This window comes from Ictalurus punctatus, chromosome 19 (genome assembly GCF_001660625.3).
Source record: "Ictalurus punctatus breed USDA103 chromosome 19, Coco_2.0, whole genome shotgun sequence".
Classification (NCBI taxonomy): domain Eukaryota; kingdom Metazoa; phylum Chordata; class Actinopteri; order Siluriformes; family Ictaluridae; genus Ictalurus; species Ictalurus punctatus.
This window is the reverse complement of record NC_030434.2, coordinates 17,649,922-17,671,036: the sequence shown is the minus strand read 5'-3', so window position 1 is coordinate 17,671,036 and position 21,115 is coordinate 17,649,922. Positions and strand designations below refer to the sequence as shown.

Sequence of the window (21,115 nt, the reverse complement as noted above, 5' to 3'; positions counted from 1 at the left end):
TCAAGATTTTATTATAAAAGGTGCCATCATGACGCACTGTTCAGGCACAGGGGCACATCCTATAATTTCTGAATGATTTTCTCCTTGTTTGGGAAATCCACAAACAATTCAGTTGCCATACGCAACATGCATGACTATACAGTACATATCCTCAGTCAGTAAAAGGTTTTCCTCATCTTACAATCTCAGAGCCATTCAGGCTTCCAGTTGGCCCTGTCCACGCTCGCAGCTGCTGCTGTCCGGCTTGCGGTTTACGATGCAGCTCCATGCACGCCTTCCTTCTGCTTTCACCCACAGGGTTCTCTGCTGTAAATCCAAAATGCCTTAACAGTTGATATTTAGAACAAGGCAATACGTTCTGTGCGAATCAGCCACAGCAGAGCTCCAGAGCTTTCAATAAAAGCACATGTTTCAGTCCATTCACTTTGAAATTTATCCACACTCCTCTGAATTCTTTATTTTCGGCATCTCCACAAACTAGCTAGGTAGCTGTGTGAATCTGAACGCGAGAGGTTACCATAGAAACATAAGTGGTTTGCCGTTGATTGGTCTCTACGTGCACTGGCCAGAACAGCTCGAGATATACTATTATAAACTGTCTTTTCATTAACTTTGATAGGATGTACAACAAAGGGATTGCAACTGACATTGCATTTTCTGCAGGAAACTGACCTCTAGGAGGTCTCTAGAGGTCCTCTGCTGTAGGGAGTGTGGTATTCACAAAAGACGATAAATGTGTGTACATATGTTCATGTTTTTTGGGGGTTTTTAAAAAAAAAAAAATGTAAATAAACCCTCCATAATAAGTGTATTTAGAGAAAGTGCACTTTAAATCTCAAAGAATAGCTGAAAGGCAGTCGTGCTTTCTTTTATCACATTTGCTATCAAGACCAATGTGTAGTACACAGCCAGTTCGTCAGCAACTGTGGTCCTTCAGGTCCTGTTCAATGAAGCAGCTAAAATGTGCTTTCCCAACATGCTATAAGTCTCTCTCTCTCTCTGTCTCTCTCTCTCTCTCTCTCAAAAGTGGCCATTTTCTCTCCACTTTCAGATGTGTAGTGACCACTCTGGCTCCTTGGGCCTTCCAGCACTTAAAAGCAGGATGTTGCATCAGCTCTCTCTTTCCGCGGGAATGGAAAGAGCTGCACAGTGATGTATGTGTTACACACAGCAAAAGCAACTCGTACACAGTTGCTAGTTTTATGCTTTTATAAATTATTGCGAATAGCTGCTGCTTTCATTTGATAAACACCGTGCTAAATAATATACAAGGCCCACGTTGAGTCCTGAGAGCATGGAGGCAAATATGAATGAAATATAACAAAGAAACAAAACTAAAGCTACAAATACTTCCTGTCCAACATGGATACATGTCTAGACTGCAAAAAAAAAAAAAAAAGACATCTCAGAAAGTTAAAATATCTTGAATATAGTCAGATTTGTCGCATATTTCCTGTTATAAGATTACTATAAACCAAATATCAGATAATTAAACCTATTTCTAGACATATTTTATTCATATCAAACTTTACTTTTTTCCCCCTTGTTCTATTGGCAGATTATTTTGCTTCTTTCTAGAAATAAATACTTTAAAATTAGCAAAATGATCTGCCAATAGAATGAGATCATTTCAAGCTTGGAATGAATACAAATGTCTAGAAATAGGTTTTAGGAATCTGAAAATCTTTAGTGATATTTGGTTGGTTGTAATCTTGTAATAGGAAATACTAGATTCATTTGGGCAGATTCAAAATATTTTCTCTTGGCTAAGATATTTTCTGCAGTGTAGATAACATTTAAATTAAAGCCCAACCCAACATCATCATAAACGTATCATGGAAGAAGTCATACACGGTCATGGGTTATTACGTGCAGTTCATGATTGTGAAGGACAATCAAAACCATGGCAGCTTGCCACATGCTCATTTCTCCCCGCAAATATGCCATAGGTAACAAATATTTTATTATGTATTAGGTGTTAACTGTCATAATGCTTGATATAACAAGTGTTCTTAAATAATAATAAAAAAAAATATATTACCTGATGTACAAAGAGTTCCATAATATAACCTTCCAAAACCAATGATATTATGGCCAAAAGGAAAAAAAATGCATTCATTACACTGTCCTTAAAACAAAAACAAGTAATGCATTACTTTTTTTCTTAATAAAGTAAGCTTATACATGTTATTGAAAATTATTCACCTGTGTGTTTTTTAACCTATTTGCACTGAAAATGTAATGCATTAAAATTAACTTGAAATTGGAAAAAAAAAAAAAAAAGAAAGAAAAAAAAAAAAGGACAAAATCTAAATTTTGTTCAGATAGAACATTTCCATGAACAGTAGCAATAAAGTCATTCGGTTGAGTAAAGCGCTACCCAACTTTATAAGAGCAACAAGTCTAGCAGCAGAAGCCAGGACCTCGATATTAGCCTCGCTAAAACATTGCGGATCACTGTGTTTATGGAGATCCAGAGTAAAAGAGCTCAAAGGGAAAAGAGGCTTTACACTGAAGGTATGTAACGTAATGACAGACTGGAGAAAACACTGTAAGAAATGGTTAAGCATTTTGCTATACTGTAAAGAAAGATCCTGAGGTACAGTAAGGTAAAGGAACAGACAAATGGTCTTTAATTTAAAATAATTAAAGCTGTAATACACACCGAAACCTTCGAGTGGTTCTATTCAAGTGTTTAAATCGAAGTGTGAGGGAGAATTCAAATGAAATGTTCTGTATTTTATTTCCCTGCTAGTGTGCAGTGTTGCATTACAGGGAAATAGAGATAAGAGTTCTCTCTCTCTCTCTCTCTCTCTCTCTCTGTGTGTGTGTGCTCGTAAATATGCTACAAATGTATGTTCATACACACCTGACCACAGCTGTGACCTAAGAGCTGCACACATAGCAAATATTTCATGTAGGTCACCGTTATGTGATTAATGTCTCATCATCCCGCTCCAGTGTGTGTTTTTACTCTTTTCTTTTTTCAGTCATCTTCTCATTGACCTCTATCATATTCAGTGCAGAAATGCACTTCAACACTTGTAAACACACACACACACACACCTAAAGAGCCATGATTAAGTCAATTGTTGGCTGATCGTGATAGGTCAGCTTGTAGAAATGAAATGTTTCTCTATGCTCATTATTATTATTATTATTATTATTATTATTATTATTACTATTATTATTAATGCAGCTGAGTGATGCTATCCTACACTTAGATCTAACCCTAACCGCAGTAACTAAAAGGAAACATTTAGGCTCTCTCTTTTTTTTTTTAAATAAAAAAAAGCAATTTTCCTGCTTTTGATACGTCAAATATTCAAATGTTCTATAAGGTCAAAACTCATACAATTCAGATATTCGTATCATTGTGGGGACATTCGGTCCCCACTAAAATATATATATAAAAAATACCCCCCACTAAACACTCACTGACCGGCTCGCTCACTGGCTCACTGACTCAGTCTCTCTCACCCATCATTGTGAGGACCTTCCAGTGACCATGTTTATTGCAGTCAGTGCTATGCCTACACCTAAACCTAACCTTAACATCAGTAAACTAAAGGAATTTTTTTAATGAAAATACACAGTGAAAACACTGTATTTCTGTGAAAGCTGGATGTTCGTGGAGGCGTTTAACATTATTCTATCATTGTGAGCACATTTGGTCCTTTTTTGGTCCTCACAAAAGCCACTTTTCTACTGCACGGTACGGCTCTACTCGACTCGACTCGCTTTACTTTGCTTGCTTTTCCACTGCAGTTTAGTGGCCGCCTCAATGTGGGTGCCATCTTCCACTCTCCATCACGCAGGAATAATGCTGTATTCAATTAATAGAATATCACCGTACACAAAGTATGTATTAAATGACACACATTTATACAGGCACGATACAGAACCACTTGTTAAGGAGAATCCCCTACCCCCTCTATATGTGGCTCGCATTTAATATCGGCTCGGCTCGCTTGGAACCTCGATCGAGGTCGTACTAAAAAAATACCAGGTACCAGATACACACTATCCACAGTGGAAAGCCCCCAAAAAGCGAGCAGAGTCGAGCCGAGCCGTACGGTGCACGGGAAAAGTGCCAAAAGAGATAAATACTTGTACACATACAGTACACCCATTTACCTTTGTGGTGTGACTGCACTACATGGAACCTCAGTATTAAAAGACAATCTAGAGGCTTTTCAATTTTTTCAAATAACAGCTTAAAAGAAATGACCACTCAAATTTCTCCACGAGATCAAACGTGTCTTTTCCATTCATGATGGACCAATTTGCTCCTTAACACAGACCCACACAGTCAACAGAAAGTTTGCATCTGCATATTGAAAGTCTCACAAAGTTCTACCTTACCCGGTGATAATGGAGTCCTGAAAAAGCCCATTTCAAATTATCTGGGGTTCTGGAGCAACTCCCACTTCATCAGCTCCGCTCGTGAATAATCCCTGCTTCAGTAAACACCACCAAACTAAAACGCAAACTTTTCAAGCGTTGCTCACCCTGAGCCAATGTAATTATCTTTTTTTTTTATTCCTCACTGCTTCTCTACCCAATTGAATTGTAAAAAATAATAAGGTACAATCTTAATCATTTAATGACTGTCAGTACTCTGGTATTTTTGGCTTGTTTTCGTGGCTGTAATCACCTTGAATTAGCATCTAGTATTCTAGCATTCTAGCATCTAGTAAGGCTGGAAAAGTAAATGGGTGAAGAAGCACAGTTTTAGGGTCATGTTTTGCTTTTGGTTTGTGGTTGATACATCAGAGAAGAAAGACTGCTACTTTTGCTTATTTAAAGATCTTACCATAAGCTCCCGAGTGGCGCAGTGGAAAACCATCCAGAGATCGCAAAATTGAATCTCGAAGAGTCCCGAAAAACCAAGAGTGCAAAATGGGCCATGTGTGGATGCTTGTGTATGTGGAAGAGGGCAGATAGCGCTTTCCTTCGAGTGTGTCACACTGCCCTGTGACGCTGCATGAACAGCAGTTTGAAAAGATTCAGAGGTCGGCTTGACGTGTCTTGGAGAAAGCACATGTTAGCCCGGACCCTCCCTGATTAGTAGGCAGGTCATGTGATCAGGGAGAGTTAGCTAGTGGCTGGGAATTGGGGGGACTGGAATTCATATTTTGACAGCGGTCTAAAGTAAACTAGCTAGAAAAACCTCAGTTCACATCCTGTGAGGAATTAGCACAAGCATGTATTGAGTCAAAACAGTCATGCAGCCACACAGTATACCCCTAGAGGTGATAAAATCTGACAATATCTTGAATGACTCAAACAGCTTTGGGCATTGATTTTTCTCCCGTCAGTGGTGTCACGAACAGAGAGTTTAAAGGCTGTCTGAAAAGAGAGCTGTCTTTCACCAGTTCCTTCTTCTTTTTCTGTCACTTGGTTGATTTCCTCACATTAGACTATGCTTGCCAGTAACTAATGTTAAGCAAAGTTTACAGACAGCCACCATTTTTCTCATAAAGTTGCTTCTACACTTCTACAGTACACAGCGCTGTGATATTTCAACACTACAGCTCTTAATAATGACGGCGGATCTTCAAACTATTCCTTACCGTTACTTCCATCTGATCAAAAACCATCAATTAGTATAGAAAACGTTGCAAAATGTTATGACACTAACGATAGTGTAACCCCGAGTCATTGTAAACCGTTATATAGCAGTGTATAATGAATAATAATTGGTTTCATGTGTGATTATGTCCAATACAAACTATGGGTGTGATACAATAGCACTATCTGGATTCAAATTTGAACCTGAACTCAGCATGGTCTAGATGGGAAGTTGAATAAAGAAAGAACCAAACAAACCAAAAATAAATAAATAAATAAATAAATAAATAAATAAATAAATAAATAAAATCCTCTGTGTTTATTCTACCCAGTGCCACTGATGGTTCGGAAAAACTAGTATATTAAACTGAGAAATAAATTCCCATTCAAGAGTAGACAAGTCCCACAATCCAAATGAACAAGTAATGACCTCCGTAACCATAGAACCCATCCTCAGCATTGCTATGACAAATAGAGCTGAGAAATAGCTAAGGTCATAATAAAAAGGCAGCATGAGCTATGTTAATGGCAGCCTATAATGGCTAAGGCACCGCTTTATTCTGGAGTGACTCGTCATTTTATTCCCAACTCTGGCCGAGCAGTTGCTCTGCACTCCAAAAACCATGAAAAGAACCCAGGGCCCAAGCCTGCACAAACAGCACTGGAAATAGTGATCATTAAAGAGCAGTAAAATGAAATCACAGTGGGTATACTACATACCCCATTGCCTTCTTTTCCCAACACCAGTGGCTACAGAGTTTGGTTAAAAAAAAAATTTAAATTTAAAAAAAAAAAAAAACGAACAGAGGCGATTAATGAAAGCTAATTAAGTGAAAGGGTTAGTCAACAGAGCGTTTGTCAATTTCACATTCGCTCTTAAATATGCATGAGGAGTGTAGAGAAGTATAAGAGAAGAAGAAGGGCTGACTCTGTGTTAAAAAAAACAATTTCTCATGGAGTAAGGACCTCTTCAACAAGCCATAGGGCAACAAAAAAGCACACTCACACACACACACACACACACACACACACACACACACACACACACACACACACACACACACACACACAGGAGCCTTCTCCTTCCTTAGCTTTGAAATGATATAAACCACTACCAGTTACAATATGTGTGTGTCTGTGTGTCTGTGTCTGTGTGTGTGTCTGTGTGTGTGTGTGTGTCTGTGTCTGTGTGTGTCTGTGTGTGTGTGTGTGTGTGTGTGTGTGTGTGTGTGTGTGTGTGCGTACATGCTGATTGGTAACATGAGCACACTGAAAATGTTGAATATTTCATCAGCTAGAGAGGCAGCCCTGGGACATCTGACTGCTGAGTGATAGAGTGTCTCCATTCTTATGCAGACAACAAGTAAAGTCTCCTTATACCCAATTATATAGTTTGTTTTACAATGCAGCTTCACAACAGTGGAAAAAGGACCCAAAGACAAGCAGAATTAACTATGCAGCTAATTTGTACATCTGATCACAACATTTCGACTCGCTATTCTGCAAGACCCTCCATTATTATGCCTGCTTCAGGTTTGCTACGATGTGTTTTAAAGGGAAAGCGGTCCTGTACAAGTGAAATCTCATTGCTTACGGGCAGAATCCATGTCCCACTGTGACAGTTCGCAGCCATCAACGACCAGCATCAGTCTCTTCTTTAAAATCGGAGTCAGAGTGGGTGTCCAGTAAATGGACTGCAGAAAGAAAATACTGCCTTCAATCCAGTCAGAGAACTGAATTCACCTAGCAGTACAGCAAATAATTACAGATCCTGTTTGACAGTCATTCGGAGGTAACAGACAGAGGAATGGCTTCAGAGTGAATCGATTTAGAATCCAGGGCCTCCTCAGGGGAGTGAAGCACTCAGAAAAAAACTGAACAAAGGAGAAGTAGGGCAGGGCAGAGGAACGAAGGCTAAGGCCTGGGGTCCTGCTACACAATCAGGAACTGGAAGCTGTGAAGCAAAGGGAGGCTTCTGGTAATCAATACAGAAATGAAGAGAGCACTGGAGAAAGTGCTTCTACATTTAATAGGCTTTGTGCTACTACAGCACTGTAGCTTAAGAGTAAGTTAGGCAAGTTCCAGCATTATAGATGTGAATTTGGACTTGTAAAGCTTAGCATCAATGGGTTAGTTGGCAGATTTTGTCATGTGATGTTTCACGCAGGGAAACGACAAATTCCCAAGTAAAATACTGTTTATCTGTACATTCATGCAGTTTTCTAATCAGAGAGGCATGTGGCAGAAGAGCAACGCAGAAAATGATGCAGATGAACGTCAAGAGCTTCAAGCTGATGTTCATATCAAACCTCAGAATGGGGAAAATTTGTGATCTCAGTGACTTCCACCATGGCATGATTGTTGGTCCGGATGGGATGGTTTGAGTATTTCTATAACTGCTGCAGTTCTGCAGGCAGAAACACCTCGTTGATGAGAGAGGTCAGAAGAGAATGACCAGACTGGTTCAGAGCTGACAGGAAGTCCATAATTAACTCACATAACCACTCTTTACAACTGTGGTGAACAGAAAAGCATCTCAAAATGCACATGTAGAACCTTGAGGTGAATGGGCTACAATTGAAGAAATCAGCATTATGTTCTACGCCTGTCAACCAAAAACAGCTGGCTCAACAGCTGCCCATAACCTTACATGATAACATCTTGATGTACAGTAACACTTCCCGTTATTATTATTTTTATAACATTTTATTCATTTCAAAATAAATAAACAAGCAACAATTAATCATATCAAGTTAAAATTAAGTTCATGTACCATCGTTATGTTTCGTTTTGCTCGTCCAGAATTTAACAAATGCATTAGGTATTATTATTATTTTTATTATTATTAACTGCTGTTTATCAAGTATTAGTTTGAATCTGTCAGATCTATAATTTGATACTGTTTAACACTTATATACGGATACCAATATTATTCTGACATTATAGTGGATCCCTATATATAGAATGTAATCACATTAAATCATAAATTAATATATATAGAGAGTGAGCCACAGATGTAATCATATTTATTGAACAAACTGTATGAAGTCAGTAGCAGAACTCATTATATATAATAAAGAGAAACACAAAATTAGCATTTTAAATTTGTGTGTGTAATATAAATATATATATAATATATAAACAACGTATTGTGCAAAATGTATTAGGCACCATCTTTTTTTTAATTACAAATTTCGTCTTAGATGTTTATTTGATGCCTTCTGCATTGGTGTTTCATCAAGAGCCATTTTTAGATTTACAAACAATTTTTTTCGACGATATTAATTTTACACACACAAAAAAAAGAAGTTTGCATGTTCGCAAAGAAATTAACATATTACATAACAGACCACTTTTCAGACAATAAAACAAAAACAATCTATTAACTGCAAAAACCCTCCAGAGAAGCAGATTATCCAAGATGGTCAGAAAAAAAACACCATCCAATGTTCTGATAAAGCTGTATAAAGTACACCAGAAACTATAGATGCAAAGGGTCATCCAACAAATATTGTTTATATTATTGCTGCTCACTGCTCTTTACTGGATTAAATATACATATATTATACCAAAATGATTCAGAATTAATTTTCTTTACATTACTTTCTAACCTTGACTAAGAATCCAATGAAACTCTACTCCAGTAGATAATAATACCCTTCTACTGAAACTGTGCCATATGGCTGGATGAAATAAAATGTTCTGTATCAGAGAAGTCATCGCATTTGAAGAATAAATGATAGTTTTACCTTAATTTAGTTTAATCAAAGGAGTTAAATACAGACATATGCAGGCAAGTTCACTTTTCATAGATGTTTCCATGCTACGCTTGACATTTGCATGGAACCTCCATTATATTTATACCACATAGTCACATAACTGTGTGTGTGTGTGTGTGGTTTTCAGGCCAATATGGCAGGCAGCACTTATGTTTCCATGGCAAAGGATTGAACCTTAAGGGCAATGGAGGTGCATGAAGCATACTTTAAAACCATGCAGTTATAATCAAAGAATCAGGCCTGAACCTCAGTAAGGTTGAATTAATCAGACTGAATGCTTTCAAAATTTTATAAAAATAAAAAAAAAAAAATAATAATTTAAAAAAACCTTATTACTGTAATTCCAACACATCACTGTTCAACACTGTCTCTATATCCCTGTTGAACACACAGCTGTTTGCTTGCGATGAATTATTTAAAAAGCCACAATATTCCCTCAGTTACATTTACTGTTGTGTAATGCTGGGCAAATTTACTGCTGTTTTGTAGACCGTTTGTTAACTAAATTATTATAACGTGATGCACATCGTGTATTGTCGAAATGTCCCTCAAGTATCACGATATGACAGTTTTGTCACATCGCTCAGCCTTATTGTTGTGGAACGTTCACAAAACGAGTTAGTACCTGTTATCACTTATGTTATAGCAGCTACAGAGAAACCACAAAATGCAAACACTTCCCTGTTTCAGAAACCCTAAGAAACAGTTGTATCTGTTTTATCAAGCACTGATGCTGCAGCCTCTTTCCAAAAATGTTAATGGCTCATCGCAGAAAACTTGACCATATTCAAATACACGGTTTTTCAATCTGTTTATTCAAAACATCTCTCACATAAGCCCCTGTGTAAATTGTGACTATAGAAACAAATATAAACAGCCACATCGGCCTGCTTGTTTGTATGTATGTATTCACACACACACACACACATATATATATACACACATGTATATATATATACATATATGTGTATATATATATATATATATATATATATATATATATATATGTGTATATATATATATATATATATATATATATATATATATATGTATATGTATATATATATATATATGTATATATATATATGTATATGTATATGTATATATATATATATATACATATATATACATATATATACATATATATATATATATATATATGTATATATATACATATATACACACATATATATATATACACACACAGTATATAATATATATACTGTGTGTTTGTGTGTGTGTATATACATACATACATACACACATTCATACATACATATATGTATATATACTGTACACACGCACGCACACACACACACATATTTACATATGCTGTGCTATAAACTATTGTAACCTTGTTGACCTTCAAGCTTTTATTCCCAGTGGAAAAGAGCTGCTCCAGCAAGACGAATGATAAAAAGAAAAAATGCAGCATATCATTATAGTATATTCCTTGCAAACAATAAAAAGTGAGCATAAAGCTGGGAAAATGCAATTAAGTAAATAGGAGTGAAAACTAAACAGAGAATAAAACATCAGAGCGCTCAGAGGCTCTAAAAGGATACCGAGTGTGTAGCCTCAGGTACACTCTTCATCACTAGTCCGGAGTACAAGTAATCTGCATTATGCATTAATGCAGAGGATGAGATCTAATGCAGAGAGACAGCATTCTCAGCCCTGGAAATTTACTTAAGCTTTAAACTTGCAATCTCATCCTGACTAAAGTAACCTTCTACCATTCTCAAAATCCTGCAGGAGTAGTCTGAATGCTGCAGAATTAGACGCACTAGAAAGAGCTGAAGAAGAATCTTCATCCTACTGAACAGGTGTTAAACAACACGAGGCCTGTGTAGCTTCTGAAAATGGAGAGCGAGCAATTAAACCGAGCTGTGCTTTCTGCATAACGATGCAGCCTCAGGCCACTGCTGGATGTCTTTTAGACCCAGGTTGAGTCAGTGTGTTTAACTATGGTCAGCGGCAAATAACAATGATAATGAGGTTGGATTTATTTAGTTATTTGTTTATTTTTTTGGTGAGAATTTGAGAATGCACGAGAAGGTAATTAGCTTCAGTGTACAGATCAGCAATTAGTCTCCTGCTTGCTGCCTGCAGCATCATCACCAAAGAGGTACTGACTTTCACACCCAGCACAGGGTCTGCTATTATTATCTTCTCGGCACATCTGAGACGGCATCAGTGTCTGAGATGGTCTGGCAGAACTAACTGATGTAATGCGTCTTATTTCTGTTGCTGTTTGGCATTCCGCAACCACGAAATTGACAAAATAAAGGAGAAGGAGGACTGTATGAAATTTTAACTAGTGTGTCCTGCAAGATACACGGTCAGGAAATGGTTGTGCACTGAGAGGGCATGGCGGCTTAGTGGTTAGCACTTTGAGGGGTCAAATCCTGCCTCTGCCCTGTGCGCGCACAGGAGTTTGCATGTTCTCCCTGTGCTTCGGGGGTTTCCTCCGGGTTCTCTGGCTTCCTCCCCCAGTCCAAAGACATGCGCTGTAGGCTGATTGGAATTTCCAAATTGTCTGTAGTGTGTAAACGTGTGTGCGATTGTGCCCGGTGATGTGCTGGCACCCAATCAAGGGTGTCCCCTGCCTTGGGCCAGAGTTCCCCGGTGATAGGCTCCAGGCTCCCCAGCGACCCTGTGTAGGGCAATAAATGGTTGGTTGGTTGGATGGATGGATGGATGGATGTGCACAGTGGTGCATTGTGTCATTTCTATAGAAGCGATCGATTTCAACAACATTTGCAGTATAATTTTGACCAGCTAATAATTTGAAAGCTGTGTGCTAAATCTATGCCGTGGTTCTTCGACACCGTGCATGAACAGTGAATAAAATCAAGACTTGTGAGAGCTGAGTAGCTGAAGTCATTATAAATGATACTGGCCCGTATCAATTAATCAATTTTTATTTACTGAACCTGACATTTTAATACCCGAGCCAACTCTCTACACACTTCTGTTGCCAAGCCATGATAAACATGCCCTTTGTGACATGCTGTGTTCTGTGTTCATTACTGATGTGTGCATTTTGATCATTTTGGCAACTCAAGTATGTGACAGAGAAAACAAGCAAGTACTTGAACCATTCGGTCTGTTGTGTTTTTGCCTTTGGCCAAACAAAGTCTCTGACTGATGGATGTATTGTGTGGCTTTTGTCTTAGTTTTTCACTCATCATGTGTTTAAACACAAGGCGATGGCGCAGTGCATTAGTAGTAAGGTTAAATTAAGTTAATTCGCTAGATCATGTTTGCAAAGGGTATCTCGTAATTATTGTGTCTGTTGTGTAAGGAATACAGGAAAAGGATCAATGAAGAAGTGGCCTGATACAACGCGGCTCTAGTTAAACTTGTACCACTGAGCGGCTGGTTTCTCAAATCTGATTGGTCAGAAGGTGTGCATTATTTTTGTATAACCCTACAGTCCAGACACTAGTTTTGGCTGTAACATGAACAGGTCTAATATTTTATCATTTCTATAGTAAAATCTCAATCACAGAGACTTGTATGGTGGACGCATCACATAATAAAGACTAATAATAAACTGATTAAAAAAAAAACATGCTGTTGTAACATTCATAGTGCTTTGCAAAGATTCCCAGCACAGGAAAATCTTCAGGACAGAGGCGTTTATGGTTTCTTGGTAAAAAATAACTTTTTTTGAGAGAGAGAAAGAGAGAGAGAAAGAAAGAAAGAAAGAAAGAAAGAGAGAGAGAGAGAGAGAGAGAGGGGGGGGGGGGGGGGGGGGGGCTGGTTAGATAATGACTATTTATAGGGGCTTAACATTAGACAAAACAGGAACTAACATGTCTCTCAGACATTCCATAATATTAAACCTATTACAATCCCAATTCCCAAAATGTTGGGACAGTATGAAAAAATGCACACACACAAAAAAAAAAAAAAAACAGTGTCATTTGAAAATTCAATTCACCCAGTACTATAATGAAAACACATTAATGGATGTTTTACTTTGTGAAATTTATTTCTTTTAAAAAAATATGCACTCATTTCAAATCTGATGACTGTAACACACTCCAAAACATTTGTGACAGTCGACTTTTTACCACTGTGTAACATCACCTTTTCTTTAAATAACACTTATTAAGCGTTTGGGTGCTGAAGACACCATTGGTTAAGTTTAGCATGTGGAATTTCCCCCATTCATCCATTATGCATTTTTTCAGCTGTGCAACTGTACGGGTCCTTCATTGCCTTATTTTGCGCTTCATAATGTGCCACATATTCTCAGTCAGAGACAGGTCAGGACTGCAGGCAGGTCATGCTAGCACCCGCACTCTCTGCTTACGCAGCCATGCGCTTGTAATCCAGGAAATGTAATGTGGTTTGGTGTTGTCCTGCTCTGGATGGCAGCATATGTTGCTCCAAAATGTGTACACATCTTTCTGCATTAATGATGCCCTCACAGATGTGCAAGTTACCCATGCCATGGCACTGACACACCACCATACCATGACAGACGCTGATAACAGCTTGGATGGTCCTTTTCCTCTTTGGTTCAGAGTACACGATGGCTGTTTTGTACAAAAACTACTTGAAATGTCGACTCGTCGGACCACAAAACACGATTCCACTGTGCTACTGTCCATCTCCGATGAGACCGAGCCCAGAGAAGTCGGCGGAGCTTCTGGACTGTGTTGATGCATGGCTTCTGCTTTGCATAGTAAAGCCTTAACTTGCATCTGTGGATACAGTAGCGAATGGTGTTGATTGACAAAGGTTTACCAAAGTATTCCCGAGCCCATGTCAGGATCTCCAGTAAAGACTCACGACGGTTTTTAACACAGTGACGTCTGAGGGATCGGCAATCACATGCATTCAGAAGTGGTTTTCGGCCTTTGTTTAAATATAAGTCAAAGTACATTTACAAATCACTCCTCTCTGTTTTTATTAACATTTTCCATACTTGTCCCAACTTTTTCGGAATTGGGGTTTTATAAACCGTTAAAATGGCCGACATGTTGTACATTAATAAATAAATAAAGAAACTCTGCTTTTTACGTCGAGTCATATCACACCATCCTGGTCTGGATCATTTTGTGGGGGGTCTGTTATACCTGTACTTGTGGAACGTTTCTTAAATGCTTGTTAGTTCCTGTTAACGCTTACATTATACCATAGCAATCAATAAACAGTTGTTCCCTCACATTCTCTTGAAGTAAATAAGAGTAAAATTGCAGCCTGTTACAGAGAGATCACAAAGTGCAATGTCCTCATGCCTTAGGCATTCCTGTAATGAAAAACGTAAAGAAACGGTTTTACCCATGAAGTGCTAACACTGGTGACTCCTTCCATAACTGTTAAATAAACACACAAACACAAAGAGCCTCAACAATGATGAGTTTCTCTTTGCTAAACAACAGGACATTTTAGAATTCACTTATTATTAGTCTTAGATTATGTAACCATACAAGTCTTTGTGAATTACAGAAAATCAAGACCTTCTGGTCCCTATCCAGCGTTTCAGCCTATATTGGTGTTCCAGCACCATAAAAATACTCAGTATGGGGTCCTTAATGAAAACAGCGGTTCTACTGCACGTGCTCGCGTGCAGTACTGCAGTGAGACAGTGATGGCACAACAGGAGCTGCAGCTCATTCATACCGTAAGCAAGACCATGTGTTCCAAACTGTGCCAGATCACCTCCATAGTGGACGTAGTCAGCAACTCTCCATCTCTGCAATGCACCTCTTAGTGCTTGGCCAGCGGCGGACTGATTCCGAGTCAGAGCAGTGCAAAATCCAGAGGCAATTAATCTTCCCTTCAGTCCACTGCAGCCGTCTCCTTGTGGCAGTATGCCTTAGGGAATGAGTCGGTACAGTGCAGGTATGCACCTATGCGAGTGCTACTGTTCATCCAGTACTAACCATGTGGGCAGTGTTTGTGCTGTGTGATGTGTCATTTTGGCTGAAAACACAACGCTCTCAACATAACTCTCTCTGAATTCCCGGCGCAGCTGAAGAGACTCAGACCAGTCCTAAACCTGAACGACATCCAACTCTCAGCCTTCGTAATCTAAAGGTCAGTCTAGCTCTTTAGAACCATGAACAAATGCAGCATTAGTTGACATGATGACCAGAAAACATACTAAATATGCATAGCCGGTAATCGATGGTTTAGCCATGTCACAATTTTATGGCTCAACAAAGACATGGTTTCTTTCTATTACAGGAGCTCGTGTGTTGACGCTGCACTAGCTGGTATTTATTTCCCTTACACTGAGCACACACAGTGACAGCTGCCATGCCATGAAGCACCTGAGAAATACAATACTACACCAGCAGTGAAGCCTCTAAACTGTACACGGTCAAAGGAGGAACGAATTGGATTATTTTATAGCATGTTTTCTCATGGAACTTTAATATATGTTGTCAAGTCATCATCCTGCTATCGGCTTACATCAAAGGTGCTGGCATTTCAGAGCCGATTAACGGATACCAGGCATTAAAAACCAATTGGCAATCCCAAAGCTTTAAGGTCGATTCTATCTACACAATGGAAATGCACAAAAACTTGCACGCAACACATTTTCGGTTAGCAAGACAGCAAGTGCTTATTGGCCTTTATTTTCAATTTGACTGGTCAGAAATGAACAATTTACGGGTTGTAATACAGGTGAGACCCTCTCCCAATGAGTGATACCAATGGTCCATTGGTAACACACTTATATTTGTGGAAAGGTAGAAGGAAGGAAGGAAGGGTAGAAAGAAGGAAGGGTAGAAGGAAGGAAGGAAGGAAGGGTAGAAGGAAGGAAGGAAGGCAGGAAGGAATGGAAGGAAGGAAGGGTGGAAGGAAAGAAGGCAGGAAAGGAAGGAAGGAAGGAAAGGAAGGGTGGAAGGAAGGAAGGAAGGAAAGGAAGGGTGGAAGGAAGGAAGGGTAGAAGGAAGGAAGGGTAGAAGGAAGGAAGGGTAGAAGGAAGGAAGGAAGGGTAGAAGGAAGGAAGGAAGGAAGGAAGAAAGGAAGGAAGGGAGGAAGGAAGGAATGGTTGAAGGAAGGAAGGAAAGGAAAGGAAGGGTAGAAGGAAGGAAGGAAGGAAGGAAGGGTAGAAGGAAGGAAGGAAAGGAAGGGTAGAAGGAAGGAAGGAAGGAAGGGTGGAAGGAAGGAATGGTTGAAGGAAGGAAGAAAGGAAGGAAGGGTGGAAGGAAGGAAGGAAGGAAGGGTAGAAGGGATGGAAGGAAGGAAGGCAGGAAGGAATGGAAGGAAGGAAGGAAGTGTGGAAGGAAAGAAGGCAGGAAAGGAAGGAAGGAAGGAAAGGAAGGAAGGGTGGAAGAAAGGAAGGAAGGAAGGAAGGAAGGAAGACAGGAAGGCTGGAAGGAAAGAAAGAAAGAAAGAAAGAAAGAAAGAAAGAAAGAAAGAAAAAGCATGCAATATCAGTGAAAAAAAATGGAATTGTGTATCTGTCTCTGGAAAAAAGAGACAGAGACGTTGTGGGCAATTGTGTTACTAATTGTATTCAGATCCAGCCACCACAAAGACTCTCTAGGCATTCATTGAATTCTGGCTGCATTCTGGCTTGACAGTAGCAAGAAACTAAAAAGAAGAACAGTGAATCACATCATGATTCATCCACACGGACCCTTTATACCCAGGCCACAAGTGCTCTGTTAATCTGCCTCCGTCCCGATTTATAGTCAACAAACTATGCCAGGTTTTAAGATGCCAATACGGATGTGCTCTGTGTGGATGTACTCGACATCGAGTACTCAAGTAACATTAACCTCTTAAAGATCCAGTGTTCCCTGCAAAATCAAAAGACGTACTCACTGGAAAAAAACTCAGCCTGGAGGAGGGAAGCGAATTAAAGCATTGGCAGTCTTTCAACACAAGCACACAGATTTACACAACATAACCCACAACCTCCATCATACCATCAAGCATAATCAGAATCTCCATTCATTGTTATCGGATATAACAAAAAAAAAAAAAAAAACCCACTCTCCTATGGTCTGATAATGCAGACCTGGTTATTACTCTCACAGTAATGACCATTCACTTCTCCAGCTGAGCAAAAGGAATTGTCCTGGTATGGACATCAGATTCTTAGTCTTCTCCTGCCACACTCTGAGCCTGTTAGGCCACTCTTAATGAGAGAAAGTGATTCAGCGCCACAGAAAAAAGCAGAAACGGCAGAAAAGGAAGCTATTAAATAACACTGAACTTGAAGACGTTCAGTTCATTTAGGGAAGAAGAAAAAAAAAAAAAAAAAAAAAAAAGAACACTACATACTTTGCATTTGAAATCCCTTTAAACAAGTAAAAGAGTGAACATAAACAGTAGTACTACACTGAAGTCATAGTGTATAAACCGTAACTGCAAATCCTGAAGCGTTTCATTGTTCTTATACAACAGCGATTTGCTTACAATTACATTCCTTGATCACTAAGAGAGTCCGTTTTTAAATTACACTTACCAGAAAGACTGTGGACATCTGCAAAACAAGTTAGTTCCTGTTATCACTTCTAGCAGCTCTAATCAGTCATTCCCACATGGCTGCTCTTCTCTCTCCCTCTCTATTTTTGAAGTTAATTACAAAATAAAATGCAAAGTTCTCGGGCCTCTTCTGTCAGAATGGAGAACTCAAAAGCTCGGTTCTATAGCACAATGGATTATTTGAAGATTACACGAAGCAGCGTTGGGTTGTCAGCTTCACATCTACGCAGAACACACACACAAAGATCCAAACAAACAGCAACACGGATAATTAAAAATTACAGGCATAATTAATATGAACTGTATAGCCAGATTCTGCTGGGGTTGGGATGACTTTGTATGCAATGTTTTGCTTAATCACCTCTAATTAAAAACAAACTAAAAGCCTGCTGAGTTTTTGGGTAATGACCGAGATCTACCGCAACTGTTTTATAGTAACTTTGGAAAGGATAATGAAGTGGCCTTCATGGCTAGGCCTGTCACGATGCATCATGATAATGATAATGATGAGTCTTTATTAGTCACATACATGTTACAGCACAGTGAAATTCTTTTCTTCGCATACCCCAGCATGTTAGGGAGTTGGGGTCAGAGCGCAGGGTCAGCCATGATACAGCGCCCCTGGAGCAGCGAGGATTAAGGGCCTTGTTCAAGAGCACAACAGTGGCAGCTTGGCAGTGCTGCGGCTTGAACCCACGACCTTCTGATCAGTAACGCAGAGCCTTAACCGTCAAGCCCAATTCCCACTGCTCCTACATGTCAGGGGAGAGCGCGAACACAGATTATCAGAAATTATGCAGTCGAGATTCCCACATTTGGGGAATTCGCAAAGGTCAGCACAACCTTAGTGCAATGGCTGAGCCTCGCCCTGGGCGAACCACCTTCTTGATCATGATATTTCCCCTGCCAGGTACGTATCAGGTAAGTTATCGACTTATCATACAGTATATGGACGTGACCTCATCTATACGCATGAGATTAATCAGACATTTACACAACTTAAACCTATTATCACAACTCGCTTCTGCATTAAATGCCGTAAATGCACAAGAGAACTTGAACTTAAGTAAGACGCCAAGTAGAATGGTATGTCACGTTGTGAATACGCTGTTTCCGTAACAACGCACTAAAACACAGACAATGACTAACTAAAGCATAAAGATTTCACAATATTGTATTACAGTAGTGTGCAAATTGAAATATTATTTCAGGAGATCAGGTTTTCACAACAAGGCCAGTTTTCACACGTTTTTGTTGATACATGTTTACATTCAGTCATTTAGCAGACGCTTTTATCCCAAGCGACTTGCAAATGAGGAAAAACAAGTAAAGCGATATATCAAGGGGAATATCATATAAACACACAATACAAGTAGTGCTACCATGCAAGATTTATATTGAGTTCTAGAAAAGCAAAGTGCGAGGTGTAATAGCCAGAGTACGTTTTTTTTTTTTTTTTTAATAATTATATAAAATAATAATAATAAAATAATGTGGGGTTGGCATTTTAGGGGTTAGTTAGATGTTCACGGAGGGTTCAAGGTGGGTCTTTAGCTGTTTTTTGAAGCTAGTGACGGATTCTGCAGTCCGGATTGTGGTTGGAAGTTCATTCCACCGCTGAGGGAAAGTTAGTGTGAAGGTTCTGGAAAGGGACCTTGAGTAGACCGACTAAGCGTTTAAGCTAATATATAAAACGTGAATATTTGGGTTCTTTTTTTGCATTCTCATATCAACTGAAATGCTGTTGACTAATATCCGCTGCCATTTCAGTCCAGATTAAATTAAATGACTAAATATGCCATCCATAATGAAATATTGACTAAATTTAAAGGATATTTTCATCAAAGGTCAAAACCAATTTTTGTACATTCCACTTTCAATGTGTGAATATTCTTAGGAATTTTAAAGTTCATTGCTCTTTGAAAGGATGTATCGTGCTATTATATTATCATTATATCAGTGGAATAAAGTGGTCTTAAAGTGAAAATAATATTGTTTATCGCAATTATTTCTGAGATATGCTGTTATCATGACAGGCCTATTCATGGCTCCTGGAAAAGCAGGGAAAAGCACACGCACACCTGCTCATAATTCAGGGAGGGTTAAGTGCAAGTTCATGAACACAAAAACAGGGCTTTAATCAAAAGCAGTCCAAAACTACTACACAGTCAAAATAACTTGTAACACTGCATTTACTCTATTTTAAGCAACACCTGTTGTGTGGTTTTAGTGATGCTATGAACTAATGAAGGATATAGCTAGCACACAACAGGACATATCCATGCTTCCGTTACTTATAATTTGGATGGCGAGCAGCTATTCCTATGCTGTTTTAGAGCCCAATAAACACTTAAAAAAGCTTATACGGTATCAACTCCGTGATGCTTATGTCAGGATCAACACATTTCACAAAGGAATTGCAGTGGAAACAGTATACACTATACTATACAGGAAGCACACCTGAGAGACTATATTCAGACATAAAGAAGGGATGTTTGGCGATTCTTTTGGGGGATTACTGTAGAGAAATTGAGCTTTTTCTATGGTACAGAAAACTACTTACAGACACCAATTCCTCTGATCTACCTCAACAGGCGCGAGGATCATTGTTTCTGGAAGACAAAATCTGACTAAAGACTATATATATATATATATATATATATATATATATATATATATATATATATATATATATATATATATATATATATATATATATATATATAGTCTTTGATCCCCTGCTGATTTTGTATGTTTGCCCGCTGACAAAGAAATGATCAGTCTATAATTTTAATGGTAGATTTATTTGAACAGTGAGAGACAGAATAACAAGAAGAAAATCCAGAAAAAAATGTTATAAATTGATTTGAGGTCAGACGTTTCTTGTAGTTGGCCACCAGGTTTGCACACATCTCAGGAGGGATTTTGTCCCACTCCTCTTTGCAGATCTTCTCCAAGTCATTAAGGTTTCGAGGCTGACGTTTGGCAACTCGAACCTTCAGCTCCCTCCACAGATTTTCTATGGGATTAAGGTCTGGAGACTGGCTAGGTCACTCCAGGACCTTAATGTGCTTCTTCTTGAGCCACTCCTTTGTTGCCTTGGCCATGTGTTTTGGGTCATTGTCATGCTGGAATACCCATCCACGACCCATTTTCAATGCCCTGGCTGAGGGAAGGAGGTTCTCACCCAAGATTTGACGGTACATGGCCCCGTCCATCGTCCCTTTGATGTGGTGAAGTTGTCCTGTCCCCTTAGCAGAAAAACACCCCCAAAGCATAATGTTTCCACCTCCATG

The 21,115-nt window shown here is 38.9% G+C and overlaps 1 protein-coding gene and 1 pseudogene across 5 annotated transcripts in view; both read right to left on the bottom strand.

The window, feature by feature from the left end:
* grip1 (glutamate receptor interacting protein 1) overlaps positions 1-21,115 on the bottom strand; it is a 303,900-nt gene that overhangs the window by 134,828 nt on the left and 147,957 nt on the right. The window lies entirely within an intron of this gene.
* On the bottom strand, positions 18,585-18,737 carry LOC124629254 (uncharacterized; annotated as a pseudogene).